Raw genomic sequence first — 13,283 nt, forward strand, 5'->3', positions numbered from 1 at the left:
TGCATCTAACCAGTATAATTAGATCTCTACATCTTAATCATTCATTATTCTCTTTTTAACAGGGGTCTCACACTAAAAGGGATGACTGGTTTAAATGCAATATCAATGGGGAAAAAAACCTTCAAGCTTAAACTCCCCGCTTTTTTTTAGACTCCAGCTTTTTTCTCACAATAAAGCACACACTATCTGGATGAGATGCAGGGTAAGGCAGTATGCTGAGGAATGCAATATCTTATTAAAGGATCTGTGAACAAAATAATAAAACCTTCCACAATCTGCACACATTCATGCAGTGTGAAATAATTGCTACATCCTGAAAGTAAATCAGCACAATGAGATATGGGAGCTGACTTATTTATGCCCATTTCTTGATGTAAGATTTTGGGATTCCAACAGCTGTTGGAAAAGATAACTCCTTGGTTGTTTTTAACCTTCACAACCAAGGGTGACTTCCATCTCACCTTCTACCAGTTTCATGCTGCACTACTAAGAAAGTTTTCAAGGTTTATGCACAGGAAACTGATGTGTTTGCATTTTGTCTCCCCACCCTGGTGTCTCTTCTCAGGGGAAAAACCAGCTGCAGTGTTTACAAAGCAGTTACAGACATTGCAGGCATAGCATGATGTCCAAAGCTTAGTTTAACACCATCACTCGAATCATGGGTTGTGGGAAGGGTAGGGGAGCAGCATTGCATATACAAGCTAGTGCAATAGATCTGTGTGGCTTGGTGGTTTTTTTTGTTTTTGTTTTGTTTTGTTTGCTTTGTCTTTGTTTTTTTTGTTTGTTTTGTTTTTGTTTTTGTTTTGTTTTGTTGTTTTGTTTTGTTTTTGTTGGTTTTGTTTTGTTGTTGTGTGTTTGTTTGTTTTTGTTGTTTTGTTTTTGGTTTTGTTTGGTTTGGTTTTTTGTTTCTTTGTTGTGTTTTGAACTACTGTAAATTCTTTTATTCTGGTTCCTGGGTGATATGTGCAATATTGGGGATTTTTTTCAAAGCAGGAATTGAAAGGATGGTATTATTTTGTTCTTTACTAACATAATGCATCTTCTTCAAGGAATCTGTTAGCCTGCTTACTTACCAAAAAGGATTAAGTAGTTTGTCTAGAGTATGGTGAATAGTTTTAGGTGAGGGTTAAAACAAAGGATTTCTACTGTCTTTCAAGATAATTTTAAGACTTTCAGCCTGAAATTATAAACAGAGTATTCCAGGTCTATATGGGATGATTTTCCATCTCACAAAACTGCTGTGCAGCTGAACTGGTAAGATTCAGGGGAAGCTGAAGCTTATAGAAGGCAAGGACTGTGCTCTTGGACCTGGAGAGCAAAGCCTGCTTGCTTTAAGTCCTAGCCTAGCAGGACAGTTTAAAAATCAAATTGGCTCATGCCCTTGCTGGCCCTGATATTATGACTATATGCACAGCTGGAAATGAGGAACAAGAATGGATATCATACAGCATGGCAAATACAATATTTTCCTGGAAGATAAGGAAAGAAGAGATAATCATGATTGCCTCTATCCTTGCATTTCTTTCCTCATACAGGAAGAACAGGTCTTCAGTGGTTTGTTTGTTTTGTTTTTTTTTAACTAATAAATTAGGGTTATTTAAAACCTAACAACTGAAAGATAATTCTGTTGGGTTTTATATTTATTTATTTTTTAATTATAGCCTAAGTCCCTCCTGTATTTCTCTGTATGTTTAACCTCTGCTTTTACCTTGATCTCCAAAGCTTTGTCCCTCCTTTGCACTTCTGTAAGGCTCAAAAAAATCTTGCTGGTGTAAAATGGACCTTATCTTCATGTAGAATGGGGTCCGTAAATAGGACTTTTGAGTAAGTGACTCAAATCTGACCCAGATCGGCCACAATCAGAAGTTCGATCTTCTAGAAGCTGTCTGGAGAGCAGTGCTAATGCTCCCCATTTCTTTCCTGATAGACAGTTTCAGCACAGAAATATCTGACGTTATAATTTGTTCTTTTGTTGGCAGTTTCAATAGAAAGACTCAAGCCAGAAACACTTAAGGACCAGACTACCTTAGCAGCAGTGATCCACTTATCTGTGGGATCCATGGTTAGCCCAGGACTTTCCAGAAGAGTTAAATTAGGGGTTTTGCTCAGATATACAGAAGACTTACATGTCCATGTGTTACATGAATTCAAGGGCAGAGCACCTGATATTCAACACTGCCAGACCTAGATTCTTTATGCAAAGAAAAGAAATGGGAGCTGGATTCAGGCTGCCCTCTGCAGCTACGTAAGTGTTCAGCATGAGATAATTCTTCCCCCCTACTCTGTTATCAATCATGAGACCCCACCTGGAGTTCTTTGTCCAATTCTGGGGCCCCCAAAACATGAAGTACATGGACCTGCTGGAGCAAGTCTGGGGGAGGGCCATTAAGATGATTAGAGGCCTGGAGAACCTCTCCTGTGAAGACAGGCTGAGAGAGTTGGGGTTGTTCAGCCTGGAAAAGAGAAGGCACCAGGGAGACTGTAGCAGCCTTCCAGTACCTGAAAGGTACTGGAAAGGTGGGGATTTACTTTTTACATGGGCATGTAGTGAAAGGATGCGGGAGAACAGTTTCAAACTGAAAGAGCATAGATTTAGCTTAGATATTAGGAAGAAATTCTTTAGTATGAGGGTGGTGAGAGACAGGAATAGGTTGCCCAGAGAAGCTGTGAATGCTCCCTCCCTGGAAGTGTTCAAGGCCAGGCTGCATGGAGCTTTGTGCAACCTGGTCTAGTGGGAAGTGTCCCAGTCCAGGGCAGGGGGTTTGGAACTAGATGATATTTAAGGTTCTTTCTCACCCAAACCATTCTATGATTCTGTGAATTAGAGAACTTACCATGGCCATACAGTAGCAGGGCTCCCTGTGCAGGCATGAGGCAGGCAGTGATCAGGACAGTCAAAATAATGCAACTGCATTGTTCCTGTGTCACAGTTTGACTTAGGACCAGCAATTAAACAACTGACAAGAATGCTCTTTATCCCCTTCCCCACTCATCCAGATAGGGAAAAGAGAGAGAATATAGAGAGAGGCTTCCAGATTGAAAACTAGACTAGGCAGCTTTAATGAAATGCTAATGATAAAATATGTACAAATATATAAAAATATGTGTAGGAATTTTAAAACCCCCTATCACCTCCCTCCATGCTTAGCAACTCCCAGTATACTCCCCTAAGCTGGGCAGTCCTGAAAAAGTCCTGGACTACTTCCAGAGATAACAGCAAGTCAGAGAGGAGCTGAGGGCAGAGATACAGGTGTCAGGAACGCACAGGCCTAGGGATCAAAGGAGATGGATAGATGGAGTCCTTCCTGGGTGCCAGCCATTAATGGACAAAAAAGGAAAAGGAAGGGACTTGACTTCCATGATCCCTGAAATTATACTGAGAGTTAAGTGTATGGGATGGAATAATTAGTTTCACCAATTTGCCATCTGTCTAGTCTGCTCCTCCCTATGGGAGGGCTGTAGATATGACTCTTGTGCTTTGTTAGTGTCCAAAGCAGCAGATTCAACAAGACAGCAAAGTGGCCTTGGTCTCTCAGCAGTAACTATAAACATTCAGGTGTTTTCAGTCCAATAGCTGGAAAACATCCAGCAAGCGTGCTGCTTAAAAGAGAGTTCACTGAAGAAAAAAAATAAATTCCAATAAAATTTTCTTCATCCTGTCTCAAACCAGGACATCCTGGCAGTTCAGGCTGTAACTGAGGTGGATGTTACATAGTCTGCATCACCTTGAAATGGGGCCTGCCTCTTGCCAGTGCCTAAGGGCACAGGTACTTGTTCTGATTCAGATCCTGATGCACCCTTGCAAGGGCTGTGCTTGGCATCAGGGGCTTCTTTCCAGAGGAGAAACTAGAGCCCTACGTCTTCCCTGATGGAGTGAGTGTTTACTGGAGGTCACTCTTGTTCTTCATTGTAGGCTTAAGTCTACTTAATAACTTTGGTCATTTGGCACTCTCCACAAAAAACATCAACTCTGTGCTCTGAACAATCCGGCTAGGCCAGGAAACTACCTCTAAATGATACAACCGTAAAGGTATCGCTTCCCCTAGGAAGGTAACTAAATTCACTGTTAATCCCATGATCAGAGAGACCAAGTCTTTTCCTCAATGTCTTTGCAATCTCAATCATGTTAGTGATATTAGCAGAAGTCAGCAATGAAAACCTTTCCCTTAAAGCAGCCTAAAATACATCTTTTTCACTTCACATACAAACAGTGTTATTGCTCACATTTGTGTGTGTCTGCAGAGTGTGGCAAAATAGGGAAGTGTGAGTGACATTCTTTGCCTGGTGTTATTCACTCTGTAGAGCTTATCTCTTCTCATGCTTACTGATTTATCAAGATAAAAGTGACATCACTTGTTGAAAATGTCTCAAAACTGCTGTTCTTTGACAAAAAGCGAGTCATTCACAGCTAAGATGAATAAGATTATCTTTTCATATTATTTCTCCAGACAAGAAACACTCACAGTGGCAATACTGATTTTTCTGTTCTTTGTTTTTGCCTTCTGTTCTTTGCTTTATTTCAACCAGCACAGGTTGGGGTGATCGGGGAGTATATCAAGCATTCACAATTCTAACAGAAATCCACATGGTTTGTGGAAACTCAGTGTGTCTTCAGCTTTGGTCCTGTTAAAGAACTTCAATAGGATGTGCAGAAAATCTCTTTTCACAGAATCACAGAATATTAGGGGTTGGAAGGGATCTCCAAAGATCATCGAGTCCAACCCCCCTGCCAGAGCAAGACCAAAAAAAACCCCACAGCTAGGGCAGGTCACTCAGAAAGGCATCCAGATAGGTCTTGAAAGTCTCCAGTGAAGGAGACTCCACAACCTTTCTGGGCAGCCTGTTCCAGTGCTTTGTAACCCTCACTGTAAATAAGTTCTTCCTCATGTTGAGGTGAAGCTTCCTGTGCTCGAGTTTGAGTCCATTGCCTCTTGTCCTGTCACAGGGCACAAGTGAAAAGAGGTTGTCCCTGCCTTCTTGTTGCCCAGCCCTCATGTATCTATAGACATTAATTAGGTTCCCCCTCGGTCTCCTCCACTCTAGACTGAAAAGCCCCAGGTCTCCTGGCTTTTCCTCGTAAGGCAGGTGTTCCAGTCCCTTAATCATCCTTGTAGCCCTCTGTTGGACTCTCTCAAGTAGATCCCTGTCCCTCTTTAGCTGGAAACTTGTTTAAGTCTCAGCAGAAGCACTTGAGATGAGTCTTTAGCAGCTGTACTTCATGTTGTGGACACCTGTTGTCATAGAGTTTGTTTACCACAGACATGCTATAAGCAACCACACCTCAGTACTATGGTGAAGTCTCATCCCCCAAGTCCAGTTAAAGCTTCAGTAAGAAAGAGTGTGGGGTCTGGTTGCATCCCAGCCTTGCAAGGTTAGAAATATTTCTCTGTGCATTTATTGCTCAGTCTTTTCAGCAGAGTTCACAGTGGCCTCTGCCTAAGTTCACAACAGGATAAAGCATGCAGTGGAAGGGCCGAAGATAAGGGAGAGCACGTTTAAAAGGTCTCTTTTCAGATATATGGGCAGCCAAGACATAGGCGTTTTACATCACACTCCAGCAGCTATTATAAATAAGATTACATATGTTCTGGTTAAGCCCTTTTCCCACCAAATTCTGCAGGAGTTTTTGTAGCTTCCCTAGACTATGCTTAGAAAGTTTATTTCAGTTTTACAAATAACAATTATTTCAGATTAATTATTTATCCCTACAAAAAAGAATCTAGGTTCATTAATGACATAAAAAAAACTTGCTTTCATGGCAGAACAGTAGAATAGCTTAACTGAAATGTGTGAGGGCTGGTTTATATATTCTGACATATTGAAATAAAATTTTAAAAAAATCTTTAATTTTGGGTCTGCTGAGCTTTAAGATGCCTTCAGAATGATGCTCTGAGTCTGTGTGTTGCAAGGATTTGAATACCTTTTTTAGTAATAACTTTTTGTGTAGCTGAATTTTTTTTTAAATGATTTAGAAACTTAAGCCACCTTCAAAAACTGTATTTTTGAGTAAATAAATTGTTCAGCTAAAAAAATTCATCTAGCTCTGTGTTAGCTGTTCTAATGCGTTCACCACAGCGAGTTTTTGAATCACATCCAGTATTTTTTAATTAGTGCTAGACTAAGCCTTAAGGTTCGAATGCAAAGCCACATCTTATGTCTTTAAACTTTCTTATCTAGATATTTGGTGTTACTACCATTACACTCCACTGTGAAATGAAGCTATTACTGAACATAGAGATCAACTGAGCATCTCAGAGGATTTTCAATGTTACATCAGTATGAATGGTATTAAGCCAAAATTGGCTTTGCTGGGATCTGCCAGTTCTAAATAAAACTTGTAGCAGGAAATCCCTATTGTATCGAGAAGTCACTAAACTGAATTTGCAAGACACTCAATGTATGAAAAGATCAATGTCTCCTTGGGTTCTTACCAGCTTCTCTTGGCAAGACACTCTTAGTACTTAAATGCCTTTAACCTTCACTATAGCCTTTACATTCTTTTAATATCCATAAACGTATATTGTATGGAAACAGAGTCTAAAGTCTGGAGACTGCATCTGGCTCTTCACTAGGCATCAGAAGCAGCCTGTGGGTCATTCACAGAGGCAATTAATTTAAAAGCACCACCCATACAACTCCCACTGAAACCAATGGTTGTGTCCATCATAGCTGGAGCTGTGACCTTCCTGCCCCACACCTCCTGCATGTGGAGATGCCTTGAAGACAGCCTGTGTGAGAGCACAGCATGTATTTGGGGATACGGGTCCTGTTGGGATGTTTGAATTCACTGATGTCTTCTGGCTGCACTGGAAGCCAGCTTTGCAAACTTTCAGATTTGGTTTTCCATGTTTTCTTGGGGCATCCATTAACATGCAAATCTAGAAATATAACTGAAAACTAGGTTCTTAAGTACTTCATCCTAATCTACCAAAGGGTAGAAGATGATAGAAGATGATTTTGCGTTTTCTACCTGCAGTACTATGGATAGTTGTATGGATTGGCAAGGCATGCAGCTATTACAGTGACAGGAGAAGATAGAACAGAAATCCTAGATCCAAAACCAAATTAAAAAGATACCAGCTTGTACCTCTTCTATCCCAGCAGAATTGCCTCCTAAATCTTTAATGTCTCTTCAGACCCAAACCATTCTATGATTCTATGATTCAAGGAGGTAAACCATATTATTGTCTCATTTAGAGTTAATTTTACTGTTTCAGCACAATTCTTTGTAATATGCAGAGAAACCTCATGATTCTCTGCAGCTTCAAAAAAAAACAACAACAAAACAAAACAAACAAACAAGGTTTATCAATGCTTCTGGAGTTAAAATATTGACAATTCGCATTACATTTTCCTGTTATTAAATAACATTTTATAAAGAAGAGCACAATTCCCTTGAGTCTGTCCTTCCAGTGTCTGGTTTCTTGCCTCTGCATCATAAAATATTAGAGTTTTGTCATTATTGCTGTCTGTTACTAGTCTATTTTTGTGCAGGTTATTTGGGGACATACCCAAGTCTTTGCTTTCTGTTACCCAATTTAGCCCCAGCTTTACCAGTGAAAATTCTGAGGGTCAGGGAAGGATTTTTTACACTAAGCAGCTTGTGACATACAGTTTTCATCAAGCCTAATTCAGAAGGAAATGCAAAACAAGTCAGTCACTAAACTTCTTCCATCTCTGAAGGTCTCCCATTTTACAGGAAGAGAAGGATCTAACACACATAAAACTGGATTAGGAAACTTTGAAAGAATACCCAGAGTAGCAGTGATTCCCAGCAGGCAGATTATCTCACTATAGGACAGTCAAAACTACATGGTTTTGTGAGTAATACAAAGATCATTCTGCTTTGAAGTAATTCTGCTCTGAAGCCCTTTATGTGTGAGCATTTTGAGTATTCAACACTAAATATATTCAGTGAGTTCTGTAGGAGCACACTCAGAGTTGTCACATAGTAAAGGCCTCTCTTAAATCTACAGAAAAAAAAAACAGATTTAGGAAACAATAATTACATAATGGCTCAAACAAACATTTAATGTGAAATAACAAAACACTGACAGTTAATATGTAATGCTAAGATGTGTAGTTTTGGCTGGTGTCAGCAAAACCATGAGAAGGCACTGAACTCCTGAGGAGAAAATTCATTTAACTAAATTTAGAACCTACTCAAAATGACAGAAAGTCCCATTAACTTCAACAGAGACAAGATTTCATGCAGAGCTCCTAAATTTAGTACAGAACTTGAAAGATTCATAATTAGCAAAATGGGAGTTCTGAAATGGTGGGAATGGGTTTATTTATTTGCCTGCTAACTTTTATTCCACTGTAATTTGAACAATCATTCATTAGAGGAATAGTTCATCTGTTTCCCAAGTTACTTCCTTAAATCTTGAGAAGACTTCTGAGGGAAGATCCTCCAAGTCTTGTATTACTGATGGGATTTTAGCATGCTTCTTGAATGGTAAGCTTCCTTCAAAAATCTGTTTTGATTTTCAAACAGCTGATGATAGCTTGTTCCCTGCACAAAAGTAGAGAAAAAGACACATACATCCTTCGTCAGTATGAGAAAAATGTAGATCTACATTTTCATTCATTCATGTCTAGCTTCTACCCAGACATCAGAAGGGACTTCTTGTTTCCTCCATCAATTGTAAACTGGAATGAGCTTGCATCTTTTTCATCTTGAAAAGGCAGCTGTGAGCAAATACTTGACCAAGAAAAAAAAAAAAAAGGAAAAATGCTTGTGCATGCTCTGCAGTCAGCTTAATCTGTACGTCCACAAAATGTGAATTGTGCAGAAGTGGATCTCTAACAGCTGACCTCTTACAGACAGAACTGTTAGCTTCAATTAAGAAAGCACAAACACTAAACCTGCTGACTGGCCTGTATGCAATTTCACCTTCTTTGGGGCTTTTTGTGGGGGGATGAATTCAATATGTAGGCCATGAATGGGTCAGTAAATCTTTACATTTTCAGGGTCAATCCAAGTCATATCAAAGGCTGACTAGGTAACTGTGGTAACTTTGATAAGCTTTTCCTGGACCTTATTTCATTAACAAAATTTTGTTAGGAAATGCTGTGCCTGTAAGTGGAAGTACCTAAAATGCCCTCCCACATACTCTAAACCTTATGCAGCCATGTAAACCTCGATAAACTGCTCAGATGAAGGGTAAACTAGCTCACTTTGTAGTGGTAGTGGCCTTTAATAATAGATATGTGGCCTTCACATATAGCTATCAGCAGTGAATAAGTAGTGATTTCTGAGAACTGTGTGCAAACTTACTGCTCTTACCACTGGCTGGATGAGAGCTGAGCCATCAGTAGCTGAACACATACGAAACACTTCAGTTAACTTGCATCTCAGATTGACAGAAGTATCTAATCTTAATATTTGTCACCCATGAGAAGGACAGACTCACTGCCTTGAACCAAAAGACCGACCAGAGAGCTTTGTCTCCAGAAGCATACAGTAACAAAAAGCTTGAAGGGTATGTGTAAGAAACAGGTGTGATTAGCTAGTGCTTCTCTTTGTATATCTTCCTGGCTATTGCTCCTTAGTTTACTCTCCTTCACTATCATAATTTCTCCATTTCCAGACAAAGAGTTGTTTAGAGGTCTGTGGAGTAGAAAGCTGCATTTGGACTACAGTATATTAATTCTCCAGTGATCTGTAGAATTTCTGAGTGCAGTGATATTTTGCCCTCCCTAACACCTTCTGCTTCACTGTTCAGCCATGTCCCATGTGAAAGAGAACTTCCTTATATCCAAAGCACTTCAAAGCAGTACATCTCGTATTAATTCTCTGTAACACAGAAGGCATCTTTCCAGGGAGCCAGGGATTGCCTGCTGACATACATACAATTTGAACAAGATGTGTTATACCAAATTCAGCCTCTTTCTAATGTAATGTCTGGTGTTCCATAGGATAAATCTACTTTGGGGATATCTCCTGCCAGCAAAATAAAGATCCATTCAGAACTGTCACATAAATAACTCAGAATTCCCTTGTTCTCTGGTCACTATACCTGCCTAATTTGCCAGGGTGTTCAGAAGCTGCTGAATGATTGTTTCCTTTGCCATGGTAATCTGAGAAGAAGATGAGCCTCTAGCAAGGTCTGCCACATGCTGACTGAGAAAATGAGGCTTTCAGAAGTTCTCTTTGTCCTTCGCTTGAAACCCACCCACCGTGCTTTCCAGAGCACTGCAAGCTGTTTTTTGGTGGGTTTTTTTGGTAAAGTGATAAAGCAGACTTTTGTTATCCTATCCTTCTCTATATGCTTCTTTTAGCAGAAAAATGATTGAGTTCCTTTCAGCAACCTTTCCCTTCTTCCCCAAATCTTATTATCCAAGTGTTTAAGAAAATTTATGTTCTTAAGCAGAAGTTGCAAAAGTTCATTTGCTCTTTTTTTGTTTATCTTCAGGATGAGTCAAAAACCTCCAGTCTGTAGCAATCTTAAAGCTGGCTAATGAGTGGTTTAGATTTCTAAGTACCTTAGGATAGTTGCTCATAAACAGATGCACAGTGGCACTAGTTACTTTTAGCAATCTCAGTTTTGTATTTGACAGCACATCCCATCTGTGGGTGTTGAATACTTCTGGAGGCAGTTTGAAGTGCCCATTGCAATGCATTGCTATGCAAGGCCAGGGTCATAGTAAGACAGCAAGCACACCAGGCAGAGCCTCAGTTTAATTTCCCAGCTAGGATGGGTGAGTGGCCCTGCACAGGCTGGGTCTTATGCAGAATAGTTCAGCACCACCTTCCATTTCAGGTGATTAGAAAGAGCCAGATTTGATGGTAGCACCTCTATCTATCCTTACAAGCCTCCAATACTCTTAGCATGCCTGGAGAGGGGCCAAGCTGGACGTTATTTTAGGTCAAGCTTTTCCTCTTCTACAAACTTTGAGTGGATGCCTGTCACCGTTTGACTCAGGTCCGACAACAATGCTCTCGATCCCCTCCCCCCCCACCCAGTCAGGGAAGGAGAGAGAGAAAAGGAGAGAGACTTGGCTGGATTGAAAACTAAACTACACAGCTTTAATTAAAACACTAATGAATCACACAAGAAAATATATACAATTATATACAGGTATATTCAGATATGGGCAAAAGCCTCTCGCCTCCCCCCACCCCCAGCAACTCCCACAGCACTCCCCTGAACTGGCAAGAGTCCCGAGAAATCCCGGAGCCGCTGCTGGAGAAAGCGGAGAGTTATGAGGGTCAGGAGAGCTCGAGCCTAAGGGTCGGCGGTGATGGATGAGCAGAGTCCTCCCCAGACGCCGGCCATGGACGGAAGAAAGCGGCGAGAAGAAGGAGGAAGCTGTCTTCTAAGATCTCTGTCCTTCCTCTGAGCCTACGTAGATATATGGAATGGAATATCTTTGGCCAATTTTGCTGTCTGTCTAACTCAGCCTCCCACGGGGGGGTCAGAGATCTCCCCATAGTGTCTGAGCCGGCGGAGTGAAGGTGTAACCTTGAAGCCTCAGTAGTTAGAAAAACATTCCACTGCCTTATCAGCCTAGCAGAACACACAGTTGCTAGTTACAAGAAAGCTTACTGAAGGAAAAAAAATCAGTGAAAAGAAAAATTGGCTTAATCCTGGCTCAAGCCAGGACATTCCACCCCTTATTCCATACCATATATTACATACAGGCTCTATACATTACCAGCTGTCAAATTAAGGATTCTCTCCCAAAGTCAGATTACCTTGAGGTACATATTGTACTTCACCATCCTCCATCATCACACACCAGGTATGTCCAGGCCCCTGAGCAAAAGCAATACCCCTGACAGGTTTACCTTTGCCTGAAGCAGGATAGACCCAAACACTTTTACCCAGCAGGTTCCTTTCACATACCACAGGGACTTTATCCCCATCTGTAGTATGCAAAAGGTCTGACTGGGCAGGACCAGCCCGATTGATGGATCCCCTGGTATTAACTAACCAGGTGGCCTTTGCCAAATTTTTATCCCAGTTTTTGAAAGTTCCACCACCCATTGCCTTTAGGGTAGCCTTCAACAGACCATTGTACCTTTCAACTTTCCCTGAGGCCTGTGCATAGTATGGGATATGGTAGATCCATTCAATACCATGCTCTTTAGCCCAATCAGTGACTAGACTGTTTTTGAAATGAGTCCCATTGTCTGACTCAATTCTCTCTGGAGTACCATGTCTCCACAAAATTTTCTTCTCAAGACCCAGAATAGTATTCCTGGCTGTGGCATGAGGCACAGGATATGTCTCCAACCATCCTGTACTTGTTTCCACCATTGTAAGCACATAACGCTTACCCTGGCGGCTCTGAGGAAGTGTGATGTAGTCAATTTGCCAGGCCTCTCCAAATCTGTACTTTGACCACCTCCCCTCATACCACAAAGGTTTCAACCGTTTTGCCTGCTTAATTGCAGCACATGTCTCACAGTCATGGATCACCTGTGCAATAGTGTCCATGGTTAAGTCCACCCCTCGGTCACGAGCCCATTTGTATGTTGCATCTCTGCCCTGATGACCTGAAGCATCATGGGCCCACCGAGCCAGAAAAAGCTCACCCTTGTGTTCCCAGTCTAAGTCTACTTGGAACACTTGAGCAGCCTCATCTGCTCGTTGGTTGTGTCGATGTTCCTCAGTGGCTCGACTCAGAGGCACGTGTGCATCCACATGACGCACTTTTACCTCCAGTTTTTCTATCCGAGCTGCAATGTCTTTCCACAGGTCAGCAACCCAAATAGGTTTACCCTTTCGCTGCCAGTTATTCTGCTGCCACTGTTTTAGCCAACCCCACAAGGCATTTGCTGCCATCCACGAGTCAGTGTAGAGGTAGAGTCTCGGCCACCCCTCTCGCTCAGCAATGTCCAAAGCCAGCTGGATGGCTTTTACCTCTGCAAACTGACTTGATTCACCTTCTCCTTCAGCTGCTTGTGCAACCAGTCGTGTAGGACTCCACACGGCAGCTTTCCACTTCCGGCGGTTCCCTACAAGACGACAGGAGCCATCGGTGAAAAGAGCAAATTGTTTCTCAGTCTCTGGTAGATGATCATATGGTGGAGCTTCTTGAGCTCGTCTCACCACTTCTTGTGGTGGCATTCCAAAGTGGGTGCCTTCTGGCCAGTTTGTAATTGCTTCCACAATACCTGGACGATTAGGTTTCCCTATTCGGGCTCTTTGGGTGATCAAAGCAGTCCATTTACTCCAAGTCACATCGGTGGCATGATGGACAGGAGAGAGGTTATTCTCGAACATGAATCTCAGCACCGGTAGCCTGGGCGCCAGAAAGAGCTGTGCTTCAGT

This window comes from Apus apus, chromosome 2, assembly GCF_020740795.1.
Source record: "Apus apus isolate bApuApu2 chromosome 2, bApuApu2.pri.cur, whole genome shotgun sequence".
NCBI lineage: Eukaryota > Metazoa > Chordata > Aves > Apodiformes > Apodidae > Apus > Apus apus.